The 16,754-nt window shown below is 44.2% G+C and overlaps 1 protein-coding gene across 3 annotated transcripts in view; it reads left to right on the forward strand.

Moving 5' to 3' along the window:
• The first annotated feature begins 2,385 nt into the window (after nucleotides 1-2,385).
• Nucleotides 2,386-16,754, forward strand: part of TNNT2 (troponin T2, cardiac type) — a 36,500-nt gene continuing 22,131 nt past the window's right edge. Inside the window, exons 1-4 of one of the 3 annotated variants that reach the window (XM_053246154.1) lie at nucleotides 2,386-2,418; nucleotides 9,124-9,180; nucleotides 10,406-10,438; nucleotides 11,643-11,664. The gene's annotated coding sequence lies outside the window, so the exon portion shown is untranslated. Of the gene's footprint in view, nucleotides 2,419-7,729; nucleotides 7,760-9,123; nucleotides 9,181-10,405; nucleotides 10,439-11,642; nucleotides 11,665-16,754 lie in introns of those variants that run through there. The other 2 variants (XR_008306194.1, XM_053246153.1) reach the window with 2 other exon arrangements.

The raw sequence follows: 16,754 nt of genomic DNA on the forward strand, positions 1-16,754 counted from the left end.
ATTAATGATCTTTTTTCATGTCTCTCAGTAATAACGTTATTATATAGGTAAGTCACTAAACCCCCTTTTGTGGATATAAAGGACTCGTGCTTTTGGAATATGTACACAGGTCCATTTTATGGTTTGTAAAATAGTTATAGTATGTAGAACCAGTGAGTTGGTCAGGTGCTCCTGTGGAATCATCACATGTGGTCTGAAATGCAGGGACAGAGATTGTACAATATTCTCCCTAAGATATTCCTCTTCTTAGTTCCTAGTACTTTGTCCAAGATGAAGGCCATCCCAGTGTAAGGGATGTGGAGAAGCTGCCTGAGAAAATTCTTAAATGTTTCTCCTTGAGGAGAGCCATGAAATTCTCTTTGATCTTCAGTTTCTTCTTGGATGAACCCTGAAATTCTCCTTTGGATTGCATTTTGGAGAAAATTCGATTCTAAATTGGTTTGATGATTTTGAATACAGGAAGAAATATAAACATGATAATTAGGAACTACGCAAGAAACATACAACTATACACAACTTGGGTGGCATTGGCTGCTTTTGATTTGGTTATGTTTGCAACTCTAGGAATTCTTCATAAACTTTTGAAGCTCTTTTACTCACCATATTTCCTCCATTTCCTGCAAGCCATCATTTTCTCAACGATTTCTCACCTTGTCAACTCCATGGCCCCATTCAGACGTAACCTGCTGTTACACAGACACAGACACAGACTCCCATCCGCATTTGGACATTGGGGAAAGCTGCCTCTCTGCAGTCAGTGAGACTGCAGATAGGTGGGGGAGCTGGCTGTGCAGGTTTCCTTATTGTCAGAAGCACAGCCCACACAGTCAATCAGGATGGCGGGAGGGAGGAGCTTCCTCCCTCAACTCCAGCTCCAGGAGGCCAAAACTGCAGTGCCAGCATTCAGATGTAACTCCACTCTGAACCAAAGGTTCAGATTGGAATTTGGGGAGGGAAGCCGTGGGTCCACCACAAATTACATTTTACTGAATTTGGACGTGCAGGAACAGAAACCTGAAGTGAAGGGACCTCCATTTTCCTCTTATGTCTGAATTTGGCCCATATCTTCTCACAGTTTCAATGCCAATAGAGGGCTGATTTGCACAAACATGGCTCAAACACATGAAGAGGGGTGGGGATGCACTGAGAGTGAGCCTGCCCTGACATTACTGAAAGACGTCCCAATGTGCTGTACAGCTGTCCTTTAATCACATGTGCGGACTGTTCATCCAAATGGCCCCATAACATGCACTCCAAAGGATTGGATGAACAGCTCCCACATACGATTAAAGGACACCCCGACAGCATGTTGGGATGCCTTTCAGTGACATTGGTGTGGGTGTGCTGTCAGTATGTTCCTCGGGGTTTGGGGCATGTTTGAGTGAACCAGCTCAGAGACTACTAAAAAATGCTCCTTCATAGCCTGCCTCAGTCCTTCTGATCTGGCACTGGCCTCATATTTTCATCAACACCTGCCCCAGTTATTTGAGCTGTATCTCTAGCTGATCCAATAGCTCCATCTCGCCCTGTTTGTGAGGGTTTGTTCCTTTTTCTGGTACTTGTCACCAGGAAGTTGCTGTCCCTATTTTGCCTCTGTTTTTTACCTTTAGAGGATGTTGCATTTTCTAGTGCGAGTTGCTAGGGTTGTCATTCTTCAGAGATTGTCTCCTTCAAGAAGTGAAATCTTGGAGCATCTTGGATGCATCTGGCCCATAACCGCCCTCAGCTGTTTTGTAAGGGCAGTCTAGAAATCGAACAAATAAATTTAAAAAATAATAATTAATAGTGCACATGCATGTAAATGCATGTGCTTGAATGCCAAGGCAACATGCAGCCTGCCCATTCCACACTCTGCAGTTGCCAAGCTATATATGAAACTGTTGATAATCCATTGCAGGACAATCCAGTTTCTCTAGTATACCTTTAACTAAGATTAAGCACCTTTTTGGCTTTTAGCAGCATGTCAGCATCCAGAGCCCATGCTCTTAAAAGGTTACTTCTGACAGAGCTTTTCCTCTTGATAAACATTTAATTAGCAGCTGCATGGATGTGATGTAAAAGATAGCTGAGGGGTCTTTCTTTCTTTTCTTTCTCTTCAAGCTACAGACTTGAGATGTACTGTTACCACCTGCTGGATAGAATCAATTAAGCAAAAAGAACGGATCCTACCACATTCTTCCTAAAAGAAGAATACATGGCAGGAACCAGGGGTCATGGTTTCCCATACTAAAAACCACTTAAAAAAAAAAATCAACCAGAATTCTAACCCAGTTATTTTCCCTTCTGCCTTACAGGGAACAGGAAGGTAAGGGGACCAGAACAATCACATTCAGAAGATTTCCCAAATTATCACTGCCACTTTAATAACGCTCTCTTTTCCTCTTTTCTGGTGTGCTACAGAAGAATGTGTCGAAGAAGGTAAGTATTCATTGTTATTAGCAGGGTCAGAGCTGGGGATGATGGTGTTTCATATTGTCTTTTAAAACAAACAAACAAATCCTCTTTCTTGTGTTTGAAAATATGCACTTTCATTTAGCTACTAGGTATACCTAGACATGTAAAGTGCAAACTCATGTATCCAGATAACTGCAGATCTCTATCTCTATCTCTATCTCTATCTCTATCTCTATCTCTATCTCTATCTCTACGGCCGCCTTTGCACGTAACACCAAACTGGAGGCAAATGGGGCAGAGGTTCCATTTTGTGGTCATCTGAATGCATTAAACTGCCGTTTGATCACAAAAGTGACCCAAGGTTTTTGAGCCAAAACCATAACCTGAACCTTCAGTTTGTGGTGAGTTTCGCTGCTCCAACCTGAGGGTTGAATGTGGCATCGTGTCATCCAAATTCTGCCATTGCCATAACCTGGGTTTTCTGCTTGGGCTGCTGCCAAAACCATAGAGACGGTGGCTCAGACCAGCCCAGAAATGTGCCAGCTCTTTGTCTGCCATGCTTCTTACTGGCTGCCTGTAGGAGCATTTGCCCAGCCCCTGCCTGTCTCCGCATTCCTCCAGCCATTACCTAGCAACATGGATGCTGCATTGCCATGTCTGAAGCTTGACAGCATGTCGAAAGGAAAGGCCACATTGGAAGATGCCTGCTTTCCACTGTGTCTCATGTCCCCCCCACCTCGACAATCTGCAGGAAAGGGGGATCGGTTGACAAGAAGGGCACTTTGTGGAGAGGTCTCCAATAGATCAAGTGATGAAGAAGTCTTTGCACAAGCACATGGAGTCCCGGTGGCACCATAAAATGGACAACCTGATTGTTTCCCAACGAATAGAACACATGCCAGGGGTGCCATACCAAGGGTCTGAGTTGAAAGGCAGCCCCTGGAATTCTTGAGTGGTTTTGCTCTATTTTTTGTACAGATTAGTAAGGAAAAGGGGGCCAGACCTTTCCCCTGGGGTGCAAGCATGCACTCTGTGGGATTACTCATGAGAAGAACTGTCTTGGAGGACGCCAAGCTGGATCACTAATAATGTGTGATGATGCCCCTTCTCCCAGGGCCTGCTCTCTCATGATACTGGCAGGCCATAGAGACACACAAGCAGGCTAGAGGGCCTTTAACACCCAGCCCCGTTGCTGCTAGATGCTTACAAGCCCTGGGGAAGGGTACCACACAAACACCCCACACTAATACCTTTCCAGGTCATGGCAACTGGTCATCAGCAGGAGTGAAAACACTCACTCTGGCATTCTGGTTGTCCCTTGGCCCATTTGCATATTTCTTTCCCCCCCGGAATGGTCACCTTGCTTGCCAAGGATTGCTGGAAAAAGGTACTCTCCTCACCTGTGATTCCCCGCAGTGACAGAACTGCACACACTGCAATGTTGCTGTCATCTTTCGAGAGACTCTCCCCGTTTCCAGGTGCCCGGTCAGGCAATCTCAGCATTTCGAGTGTTTGTCCTTGAGGGTGGGCCTCTGAGATAGGCTGGGGATTCTGCTGGTGTACCGACCACCCCGCTGCACTTCAGTCTCCCTACCTGAGCTGGCGGGGGTGGTTTCGGAGGTGGAACGATGCTGGAGGAAGATTCGCCATGAATCCGACCGAACACGGGCTAGAGCCCATTTTAGGGACTATGCCGTGGCGGTGGGGGCGGCGAAGAAATGCTTTTTCTCCGCCTCCATTGCGTCTGCTCAGTGCAGACAAACAGAGCTGTTTCGTGTGGTAAAAACCTTGCTCCACACATCCCCCCAGACAATGGGGGAGGAGTCATCTACAGCTCTTTGTGATCGGTTTGCCTGACGCTTTGCAGATAAAGTCGCTAGCATCCGTGCTGACCTGGACTCCAGAGTTTTGGCAGTTCCGGCAGACGTGCCTCTGGTACCATCTGGTCCCGTTGTGTTGGATTCTTTTCAGTTGGTGCGGCCTGAGGATGTGGACGAGATCCTGGGCAGTGTGCGGGTGACTTCGTGCACTCTTGACCCTTGCCCTTCATGGCTAATAAAAGCTGCCAGGGAGGGGACGGGCAGATGGTTGGAGGTGATCATTAATGCTTCATTAAGGGAGGGCAGGATGCCATCGTGCCTCAAGGAGGCAGTGGTAAGACCACAATTAAAAAAGCCCTCCATTGATTCCTCCAACATGGACAACTATAGACCTGTGTCTAACCTTCCCTTTCTGGGCAAGGTGATGGAGCGTGTGGTGGCATCCCAGCTGCAGAGGGTCTTGGATGATACGGATTATCTGGACCCTTTTCAATCTGGCTTCCGCCCCGGGTATGGGACTGAGACTGCCTTGGTCGCTGTAGTGGATGACCTATGCCGGGAACTAGACAAGGGGAGTGCGTCCCTGTTAGTTCTGCTGGACCTCTCGGCAGCATTCGATACCATCGACCATGGTATCCTTCTGGGCCGCCTCTTGAGTATGGGAATCGGAGGCACTGCGTTGCAGTGGTTCCGGTCCTTTCTTGAGGGGAGGGTCCAGAAGGTGGTGCTGGGGGATTACTGCTCGGCCCCGTGGCCGTTGGCCTGTGGGGTCCCGCAGGGATCGGTCTTGTCCCCCATGCTGTTTAACATTTACATGAAGCCGCTGGGAGAGGTCATCCGGGGACTTGGACTGAGTTGTCAGCAATATGCGGATGACACTCAGCTCTATCTCTCCTTGTCATCTGATCCTAGGGAGGCGGTGGATGTCCTGAATCGGGGGCTGGAGGCTGTGATGGGTTGGATGTGGGCTAACAAACTGAAATTGAATCCGGATAAGACGGAGGTACTGTTGGTCAGTAGGAGAGCCAATCGGGATGAGGCGATTCTACCGGTTCTCGATGGTGTTGCACTCCCCTTGAAGGAGCAAGTACGCAGCTTGGGGGTACTACTGGACCCGGCTCTGCTTTTGGAAGCTCAGGTGGAGGTGGTGGCCAGGGGTGCCTTTGCACGGCTTCGGCTGGTGCGCCAGCTGCGTCCCTTTCTCGAGAAGGCAGATCTGGCCACGGTTACCCATGCCTTAGTCACGTCGCGGCTGGATGGATTACTGTAACGCGCTCTACGTGGGGCTGCCCTTGAAGAATATCCGGAAACTGCAGCTAGTGCAAAACGCGGCAGCAAGGGTTTTATCCGGAGCTGCCCATTGGGAACATATCACCCCCATTTTGAAAGAGCTGCACTGGCTGCCGGTTCGTTTCCGGGTCCAATTCAAGGTGCTGGTTTTGACCTTTAAAGCCCTAAATGGTTTGGGCCCTGGGTATTTGAGGGACCGCCTGCTCCCAAGGGTTGCTGCCCGCCTGACGAGGACATCTGAGGGGGCCCTGCTCCGGGTGCTGACAATGAGGGAGGCCAGGCTGTCGTGCACTCGGGACAGGGTCTTCTCTGTTGCTGCTCCTAGACTCTGGAATGCTCTCCCAGTGGCCATTCGTTCCTTGGACTCCATCACGGCTTTTAGAAAGTTTGTAAAGACTTGGCTTTTTACCCAGGCTTTTACATAATTTTACTGTGGCTTCTGTGTGTTTTTATCTGTTGTATTGTTTTTATGGCTGTTTTTATATGTTTTTAGCTTGATGTTTTTTATTGCTTTTTTATTGTATGTTTTAATTTTTGTAAACCGCCTTGGGGTTGTGTTTTTAAAGAAAGGCAGCATAGAAATGTAAAAATAAATAAATAAATAAATAAATAAATGCTGCTCCCAGCCCAGGTATTTCAAATGTGTACTACGAGCCGTCCCTGCTCTTGCCAGACTGAGCCCACAGGGAAGCAATCAGACACATGGAGTGGCCTGGAATCCTTGGGAGTCTGTAAGGGTTGTGTGTAGAGGGGAAGGCAAGGAGGATGAGTTCTACTTTGAAACAGATATACCAGTGGCCTCACAGCAGGTTTTAAAACCCCCTAAACCTATTTTAAACCCTTTCCCTCACACCACTTGCACCATTGCCCTCATAAGAGCCCCAGAGTAAAATAGTCTCACACACAGCACAATTGCTGGCAACAGGGGGATGGAGAGGGACACTATTTTTCTGTTACCCCGGGAAGGGATCATACTAGGAAGGAATGTGCATATGAGGGCAGGCAACGGATCCTAGGGTCTGGTCCATTGTGACAAAGGGTGCTCTAGTGATGGCAGACCTGGTCAAAGTACTCCAGGAACCCACAACTCACTCCTGTCCCCATGTTGGCTTGCCAGCCAGGGATTAGTCCTCTTTTGAGAGGGCCAGTCCACTGGGGAGGACCAGAAGCTCTATGAGCTTTGAGTCTCTGTAAGACTGCACTCTTATTTGGCTCTATGAGCTTTGGGTCTCCTTAGGACTGCGCCATCCTGAGTTAGACCATCCAACTATAGGTCTCCCTATATTTGGATGATCTAACTCATTTCAATTCATGGTTTAAATGACATTAAAAGGGTTTAAATGCCCTTTCCCTGCTGAGGGCAGGTGGTCCGTGCCAAAAAGGCACAACTGAGCTGGGCACGCCCCTTTGAAAATTGTGGCCAAATGGCTGCTGCCCTGCTGATATGTTGATGCCTTGCCCACAGTCTGGAGGCATGAGTGCTGCAGAATTTGATGGGATGTGGCCTTGGTGGACCAGGAACAGGGAGGGGCTCCTCTGTCCTGGAACAAGAGCTTGCCTGATCTGGGTTGGAAGATTGTCTGCAGGACGATTCCAGAGTTCAAGGATTAACCTCAGGTTCGTCAACCCGCAGTTTCATGCTATGTGCAAAGGCGGCCTTTATCTATCTGTAAAACAGTGTTTTGATATAGCAAAGAGCTTAGGAAACGGAGGTTTGAATAACTGAGTTTCCGAAGTTCTTTGTTATATCAACACTGCAGAACTATGAGTGCTGTGTAAATAATAAAACTATTATTTTAGGAATCTGAGTGGATTATTTCATTGCAAACCAGATTGTAGCTGATACATGGGGGAGTCAGTCTGGAATGGGTTTTCTGCTGCTCAGTCACTGCATGGTGATCAATGTGTCTGTATGCATGCTTATTCCTCTGTAAGTTTGAATGAGGGCATACTTCCTTATCTCTACTTGTATTTGAATTTGTGAGGGTTCTGGACATTCCTTAATTTCCCAGGCCTTAATATCCTCTGTCTTTGCTAATGCCTGGCTAAATAAGTGCTCAGCATCTTCGTACTATTTATGTGTACTAAGTTCTCAAAGATCAGCATTAAATAAGAACCTCATTCTGCCTATCAATGTTCTAGCTTGATGCCACAGCTTTTTCGCAATTCCCTTGCTAACCTTCTTTACTTATTCCCTTTCACCATCCCTGCTTGCCCTGGTTAAGAAGAGGAAGAATGGATAGAGGTGGAAGACGGTAGTAGAACATTTCTTTTCATTTGACTTTACACTGCTTGCCAATCATGCACAGGCAGAATGTCCATTGATCTTTCAGGCACAGAATTCATTGCATATATATACACATATACTGCACATCAGTTATAGGCAGTATCCACACTACAGTATTCACACTAAAAGCTTAGCCATTTCCTCCTCCTAGGGAATGCTGGAAATTGTAGTTCTGTAAAAAGGGGCTAGGGAAGGGATCTCTAACAAAAACTTTATAAAACTTCATTAAACTACAACCCCCATGATCCTTTGGAGGAGGCCAGGATGATTACTACTGCTACTGCTACTACCATTTATACACCTTTTTTTTTTCAGTACACAAGTTTTGAAAGTGGTTTACATAAAGGCTAAGAAAATAAGGAAAAAGGGGGATATAAAACGGATATATATCAGTGGGATAGCTAGGACCTATATAATAGTGTAATCTTAATTAATTAATTAACACTATTTAACGATACACTGCCTAAATAAGCATGTAAGGAAAGTCTTGCTGGAAGAGACTAATGGTCCATCTAGTTCACCATCTTCTTTCCCACAATGGCCAATCATCAGGGAACGAAGGCAACAGTCACCCACACTGTTGCCTTTCCCTCAGCCACTGGTATTCAGCGGCCTACTTCCTTTAGTGGTACAATGCGCCTATTGCGGCGAACAGTCATTGACAGGCTTGTCCTCCATGAATTTGTCTAATCCCCTTTCAAAGCCATCTAAGCTAGTGACCATCACCACACTTTGTGATAGTGAGTTCCATATGCTCTCCGTGAAGAAATACTTCACTTCATCAATTTCACTGGATGACTCAAGTTCTAATATTATGAGAGGGAGAAAAAACTTCTGTCTGTACACTTTGTACACCATGAATAATTTTATAAACCTCTAACACTATAGCCTTTTCTAAACTAAGCAGCCCCCAAACTTTTGACTTTCCTCATAGAGAAGGTGCCCCATCCTCCTAATCATTTTGGCTTTGCTTTTTCTCTCTGTTGCCCTATATTTCTTCTACTGAAGAGCTTTTGAGCTGAACAGGGGTGTGGGGAGCTTCCATTCAGATGCATTCTTGAGCTTCAGCCTGAGGAATGATGGAACTCATCTTAGACACCCCCGGGAACATCATTAAGTATCAATAACTATTGCAAAATGTATCCTATTGAAGAAGGCGGACCTGGGCTCTTATTTCTGTCACTTCACTCTTCTAGGCTTATGTTGCCTTTCCCAGTTTCTCTTCTTTGACCAACATTTCAGTGGTTGGGACTCATTACAGTAGACATCATTTTTGTCAGTCTGTGTTGGAAAACCTCATGTGTTAATTTCATCCTGCTGTTTTGCCCATAGAACAAGGCGAACCAGCAGAGGAAGTCAAGGAAGATGCAGAGGAAGCCATAGCAGAAGGTATGTATTGAAATTCTCCTCCTCCTCCTCCTCCTGCTACTACTACAAATATTTATATACTGCTCTTCAACCAAAGTTCTCAAAACAGTTTACATAGAAAAATAAACAATACATAAGTAAGTTGGTCCCCTGTCCCCAAAGGGCTCACAGTCTAAAAAGAAACATAAGGTTCTACTGAAGCAGCTTCGGCCAATACAAGTATTTTGATGGTGTGCCCTTTTTGGGATGCTGAGCTGCAAAGACCTTGTATGAGCCACACGTGGCACCTAATAGAAATATTGGGAAAAGTCAATAAACCTCTGCCTCTCCATTCTCCTCCTACTGCTTTCCCAGCATGGACAGGAGAGGTACCATCAAAAATGGAGAGGGTTAAGTAATTGTGTTTTAGGTAGTGGCACCCTTTCACCTGGTAGGAAGCCCCCAAATACTCCATCCCTACCAGGAACTGCACAGGAAAATACCACTGCTTTAGGGAGCAGCCCATGTTAGCATCCATTACACTTATCTCTACCCTCCTCTCAGGTCTGTTTGAATGCTGAGCAACCAAGGAGCATATATTTCATGCTTAACAGGTCTAAAAGAAAAGATTAACAAAAATGAATGTGGGTACACATAGGAACACATAGGTGGGTACACATAGCAACAATCCGCACTTGCTCATTAACTCAGCTATAGCCCATCCTAGATCCATACCATAAGTCCATAGATATTCCCACCATTTGGAAGGATTATTATAATGGGTGAGAAACCATGACAAGGCAGGAAACTGAGGTTCACTCAGTCCTCAAACCAAGATTTGAAGTTGGCTTGCCAAACCAAGTGCTGCTCCCACTGAGACATGTGTTACATCTGAATCCATGCTCTTTTTGAACCTCTGGTTCATTCCAAGTGAGACTGCCCCTTTTGCCACTGGATGCTGGGATAGCATCCAGGGCTCTGCTGGGAGGCTCGGCCAGTTCTGATATCACATCAGAATCTGCCAGGCTGGATTCTGATGTTGTAAAAATGTAAGAGAGGGACACTGCTGTCTCTGATCACCAAATACCAGAATGCCAGCAATGCAAACTCTCCCAGCAATGAGTGAATGAACTATGAACCATGCAAGGAATTCAACAGGCACAACATAGAGGCAATAAAATATACAGTCAGGGAGTGGGTATTCTAGACACAATTTTGCCTGCGTGGTCCATCTTTCATCAAAATTCTCTCTCCTCTTTTAAAATAGGACAAGAAGAACAAGCTAAAGAGCCAGAAGAAGGTAACAGGAATGTGGGGTCCATGTGCATTGTGGCCAGTGTATGAACAAAGATATGTTTTTGGGACTGATCTTGGTCTTGGTTCTCAGGCTCACCAGTCACCATGCTTCCCAGCCCATAATCAACACAAAAATGCATGGTCATGTGTGAGCCACAGAACTTCATAGAGTATTGAGAAGCAGAGATGTATTTAAGTGCTTACAATGATACAGTTTCTGGATCAACAGGGGATCATCCAGTGAGTTACTAGTTCAACTCCTAAGACAGATTTTTACTTTATTTCAATCCATGAACTTTTTCTTGGTGGTAATAGCTACACTATAGAGAGCACATCTGGAGTACGCAATCAGACTTAAAATGGAAAGATTATTGGGCTGCGTACTGCCTACCTAACTGCTGGAGGACTGATTTTGACCCCACACTGCACCAATTGTACTGATGAAGTGCAGTGGAGGCTGAGGTGGACCCTTGATGAAGTAGGAGAACTATGTTGAGGGAAAAACCACTCTCTCTTATTATATGGGGGGGAGGAGACTGCTGATAGAGGTACAAGTGCAAATCCAACAAAGAAAACTGCCAAATCAGTGTTACTCTTAAGGATAAAAACAATGAGAAAGGATTTTTTTAATGATAGGGTAATGGTGGTGTCAAGGAAGGAAGTAGCACTGTTATACTAGCAGTATAGCAGAGAAATATTCACTGTAAAAAAAGGTACAGTATACCGCCTGCCATCAGTGATGTCATGGTCATTATCCAATAGATGCACAACCACCTTATACCAAATCCTACCAACAATGGTGGGAAATCTTGATTTAATCCCAGTCTGAGCAACTGAAACAGAAACTGTAGAGATTTTGCATTCTCCTGCAATCAAAGTATTATGAAGGTGCCCTTCGTTAGTAAGATAAAATAAAATAAAAATCTGTCTACAGCCTTTCTGTAGTGAACACCTTGCATGAAAAGATTCAGGGGCAGGTGAGGGAAGAACATGGAAAAGAAGCATTAATTGTATCATTGACTCCAGGGAGAAATAAGTAAAGAGAGATTTAAACATCATACTATAGTCTGGGAATTGGACCATCTCTGTAGGCTTCAAGGGAGTCAAAGGACATCTGGGAAATGCCATCTCTTCCATTTATTTTCAAAAGGTTCAGGTAAGTATCCTTGTTTTATTCTCTAGTGAATTTTTCATTTGCTTTCTTGCAGGGGAATCAAAACCAAGACCCAAGTAAGTATTGATACCTTGGATTTTATGTTACGATCAAATTTCACATGGCTGTTTTGTTGTTGTTGTTGCCGTCGTTATCATTATCATTATCTGACATGATGTGCAGCAGTCGGGAGCTGCCACACACGGCACTGAGGCTGCTGCCAGGAGCCCAAGCACTGTAGATAATTGGCAATTGGGCAAGCAGCATTTCTGCAATTTCTCCCACAGTTGCGAATAGGAGAAACTGGAGTAACACTGCTTGCATAACTGCCTGTTCTCAAGCCCACAGCAGTCCCAACATGATGCACAGTGGCTCTGTACTGCTGCACACCATGTCAGCCAATCATCATCATCATCATCATCATCATCATCATCATCATCATCATCATCATCATCCCTCAGTGAGGCACTGCCTTGGCGTGGTTGTGGGGCTTGCGTGCTCTGAGGAATAATAATTAAATACTACTACTACTACTACTATTATTATTTCTTGTTTACACAGTCAGATAGGTGTTATTGTTATTGTTATTGTTATTGTTATGGTTTGTTTTATCCAGACATCGAGTCCTTCCTAAGGACCTGGGATGGCTGAATTTTATTGTCAATTGTTATAGATATCGTCGCAGAATATAGGCTGTTCCCAGTAAAGCTGCTTTTTGTAATTGGCTGATGGTGATTTCTGTGGCCCCTATGGTGTTGAGGTGCTCTTGAAGGTCTTTTGGAACTGCACCCAGGGCGCCAATTACCACTGGGATTATTTTGGTCTTTTTCTGCCACAGCCTTTCAATTTCAGTTTGTAGATCTTTGTATTTGGTGATTTTTTCTATTTCTTTTTCTTCTATTCTGCTATCCCCTGGTATTGCTATGTCGATATAACTTGTTTTTCTTTCTTCTTGACTACAGTTATATCTGGTGTATTGTGTGGCAGATGTTTGTCTGTTTGTAGTCGGAAGTCCCATAATATTTTTGCATCTTCATTTTCTACCACTTTTCCAATTTTATGGTCCCACCAATGTTTAGCTACAGGTAGCTTGTATTTTTTGCAGATGTTCCAGTGTATCATCCCTGCTACCTTGTCATGCCTTTGTTTGTAGTCAGTCTGTGCAATCTTTTTACAACAGCTGATGAGGTGGTCCACTGTTTCATCTGCTTCTTTACAAAGGTAGCACTTGCTGTTTGTTGTGGATTTTTCAACTTTTGCTCTTATTGCATTTGTTCTTAGTGCCTGTTCTTGCACAGCCAGTATTAAACCCTCTGTTTCTTTCTTCAAGTTGCCATTCTTAAGCCATTGTCAGGTCTTGGTGATGTCTGATTTTCCACTTATATTGTGCAAATATTGACCATGCAGGGGCTTATTTCTCCATTTTTCTGCTCGGTTCTTGACTTGTTCTTTCTTGTAGGCCTGCTTTGTTTCATTGGTGTTGAATAGTTTTGTGTTATTGACCATTTTAAGTGCATCTTCTTCACTGTCCTTGATATATTCTTCAAGGCCTCTTTCCTTCTCCTCTACTGTTTGATGGACTTGCAGCATTCCTCTTCCACCTGAGCTGCGAGGGAGGTATAGCCTATCGACATCACTGTGGGGGTGCAGAGCATGATTGATGGTCATGATTTTCCTGGTCTTACGATCTAGCGTCTCTAGCTCTGCCTGGGTCCAGTCTATTATTCCTGCAGTGTATCTGATAACAGGTATAGCCCAGGTGTTTTATTATTATTATTATTATTTCTTGTTTACACAGTCAGACAGGTGTTATTGACTGGTTTGTTTTATCCAGGCATCGAGTCCTTCCCAAGGACCTGGGATGGCTGAATTTTATTATCAATATTGTTGTTATTATTATAACAGATATAGTTGCAAAATATAGGCTGTTCCCAGTAAAGTTGCCTTTTGTAGTTGCTGATGATGATGCCCCTATGGTGTTGAGGTGATCTTCAAGGTCTTTTGGAACTGCACCCAGGGCGCCAATTACCACTGGGATTATTTTGGTCTTTTTCTGCCACAGACTTTCAATTTCAATTTGTAGATCTTTGTATTTTGTTATTTTTTCTATTTCTTTTTCTTCTATTCTGCTATCACCTGGTATTGCTAAGTCAATTATTTTAACTTGTTTTTCTTTCTTCTCGACTACAGTTATATCTGGTGTATTGTGTGGCAGATGTTTGCCTGTTTGTAGTTGGAAGTCCCATAATATTTTTGCATCTTCATTTTCTACAACCTTTTCAGTTTTATGGTCCCACCAATTTTTAACTACAGGTAGCTTGTATTTTTTGCAGATGTTCCAGTGTATAATCCCTGCTACCTTGTCATGCCTTTGTAGTCAGTCTGTGTGATCTTTTTACAACAGCTGATCAGGTGGTTCACTGTTTCATCTACTTTCTTTACAAAGGTGGCACTTGCTGTTTGTTGTTGATTTTCCTACTTTTGCTCTTATTGCATTTGTTCTTAGTGCCTGTTCTTGTGCAGCCAGTATTAAACCCTCTGTTTCTTTCTTCAAGTTGCCATTCTTAAGCCATTGCCAGGTCTTGGTGATGTCTGATTTTCCACTCATATTGTGCAAATATAGACCATGCAGGGGCTTATTTCTCCATTTTTCTGCTCAGTTCTTGACTTGTTCTTTCTTGTTGGCCTGCTTTGTTTCATTGGTGTTGAATAGTTTCTCATTACTGACCATTTAAAGTGCATCTTCTTCAATGTCCTTTATATATTCTTCAAGGCCTCTTTCCTTCTCCTCTACTTTTCGATGGACTTGCAGCATTCTTCTTCTACCTGAGCTGCGAGGGAGGTATAGCCTGTCTACATCACTGCAGGGGTGCAGAGCATGATTGATGGTCATTATTTTCCTGGTCTTACGATCCAGCGTCTCTAGCTCTGCCTGGGTCCAGTCTATTATTCCTGCAGTGTATCTGATAACAGGTATAGCCCAGGTGTTTATGGCTTGTATGGTGTTCCGGCAAATTGAGTTTGGGCTTTAGGATTTTTCTAACTCTCCTGATGAATTCACTTCCAATTTTTCTTTTAACTTCAGTGTGTGCGATGTTATCAGCCTAGAGAATGCCCAAGTATTTGTAATGATTTTTCTCTTCCAGGTTCTTGAGGTTGCTTCCATTGGGCAGTTCTATTCCTTCTGTTTTTCTTATTTTCCCTCCATTCATTATTAATGCAGCACACTTGTCTAATAATAATAATAATAATAATAATAATAATAATAATAATAATAAATTTATTATCAAATATTTATATATCACTTTCCAACAAAGAAATCCCCAAGGTGGTTTACAAAGCAAAGGAATAAGGGTGAGAATGTTTGTAGTTTCTGAGGCAGAAGCTTCTGAAGGGATGAGAAAGAGGAATTGGGAAGAGTGAACGAGACTGAAGAGAAATACAGAGAGAGGCTAACATTCAGGGCCCATTTGGACAACAAGTGAAACAGAGACTGCATTCTCACATAATATACACACACACCCACACACACACCATGGTGCTGTTACCTGTCCACATTTAGACATTACTGGCAGGACCCTTTCTGCAGTCACGGAGACCGGAGAGAGGAGGGGAAACTGCCTGCATGGGCTTCTTTCTGGAATGAAGGACAGGCCTGGCAGCCAATTGGAAGCAGAGTGAGGGGAAACCTGCCCCATCCAGCTTTTCTTCCTACCTTGATTCCACACTGTCACTTCTCCCTCCTCCTACCTAGTTGTTTGGTCCCACACAACCAAAAATTGGGAACACACACAGCTCCCAAACTTGGATAGGACACTTGTCCTACCCAGTTTTAGTTTGTGTGAATGAACTCAATATGTGGATGCTTAAATATAGCAACTTTAAGACCACCCTTCTTGCAATTTTGTGGCTGAGCTCAGATTTCAGCCTAGAACTCTTGACTCATAGCTCCTGCTTTAACCATTGTGTGACACCTGCTCAGTATGACTGCAACATGGGACCAGCTTCTGGGCTCCACCATGCTTTGTTCCCCACAGCTGTGTTTCAGCTCCCCTGGTCATTTAGGAACCAGCTAATTAGAGGAAGCCCTCCTTACCAGGGGTGTAGCTATAATTGAGCAGATGGGCTCAAAGAACCCGGGGCCCCCAGCTCCTGAGGGTCCCCCAGCTCTACCCCTCCCTATTTTCTTCATTATCTCCCTCACTCCTAGGGGTTGTCGGGGAGAGGGGTGGACACCTTTGCCCTAGCTATGCCCCTGCTCCTTACTCACTTCCTACACCAACCCCCAAGGTTTAGGGGATAAGGTACAGACTTGTGTGTTGCAGTGAGGACAGGAGGGAGACGTACCGGCTTTTCTATCCTGGGTGCCATGTTCAGTCCAAAGCCCTCAGAGTCAAAAACAAGAGCTCAGTTCTCATGCAGGCTCTTTCAGAAGAACTCAGTATGAAAATCGTTACAATTACTATGTACATTTGCATGTTACCCTTGCTCGAAACGTCTAAGAGCAGCAGATTGGGTTCACAACATCCCTGTGGTTAGCCTAGGAGATAGTGGTTTTCCACCCAGGAAGCTTGGGAACTGAATCTGAATTTCTCATTGCCACACCCAAGTCTCTAATCACAATCACACTGACATTCTAGCCTTGATCTAACTTGGAAGAAAGCCTTATATAACTTGGAAGAAAGCCTTAAGTTATATAGCCTTCCTAAAAGGAACTGTATGACAGATTTGTTGTGTGATTATATCTGTTTTCATATTGTGACTACATTATTTACATTTTATTTTTATCAGTAGTTTATTAATGCTTTCCATTATCTTTTAAAAATAACAATAAAAAAGAGAAATAATGCATTTTTTTAAAAATCCTCTTGAAATTCAGAAAAGCAAATACATGATCTCTCTGTATACATTTTCGTAAACACATTGTGCAAAACTGCCCAGGAGAAAAATGTTTTGCCTTGATTTAGTGCTCACAATTGCAGACACACTGGGAAATGCAGCCGGCTGTAGGGCTAGCAAGCAGATATGATGTGATCTCAAGGATAACATTCCCACTCCAGCCTGCACAGATATGAAGTTATTACAGCTGTTCAGTGGCTCATAGAAGCTGAGCAGAGAAAAATAAGACCACAGTGACAGGTGTGGCCATTGAATGCTCGGACACCAC

Source organism: Hemicordylus capensis, chromosome 4 (assembly GCF_027244095.1).
Source record: "Hemicordylus capensis ecotype Gifberg chromosome 4, rHemCap1.1.pri, whole genome shotgun sequence".
Lineage (NCBI taxonomy): Eukaryota > Metazoa > Chordata > Lepidosauria > Squamata > Cordylidae > Hemicordylus > Hemicordylus capensis.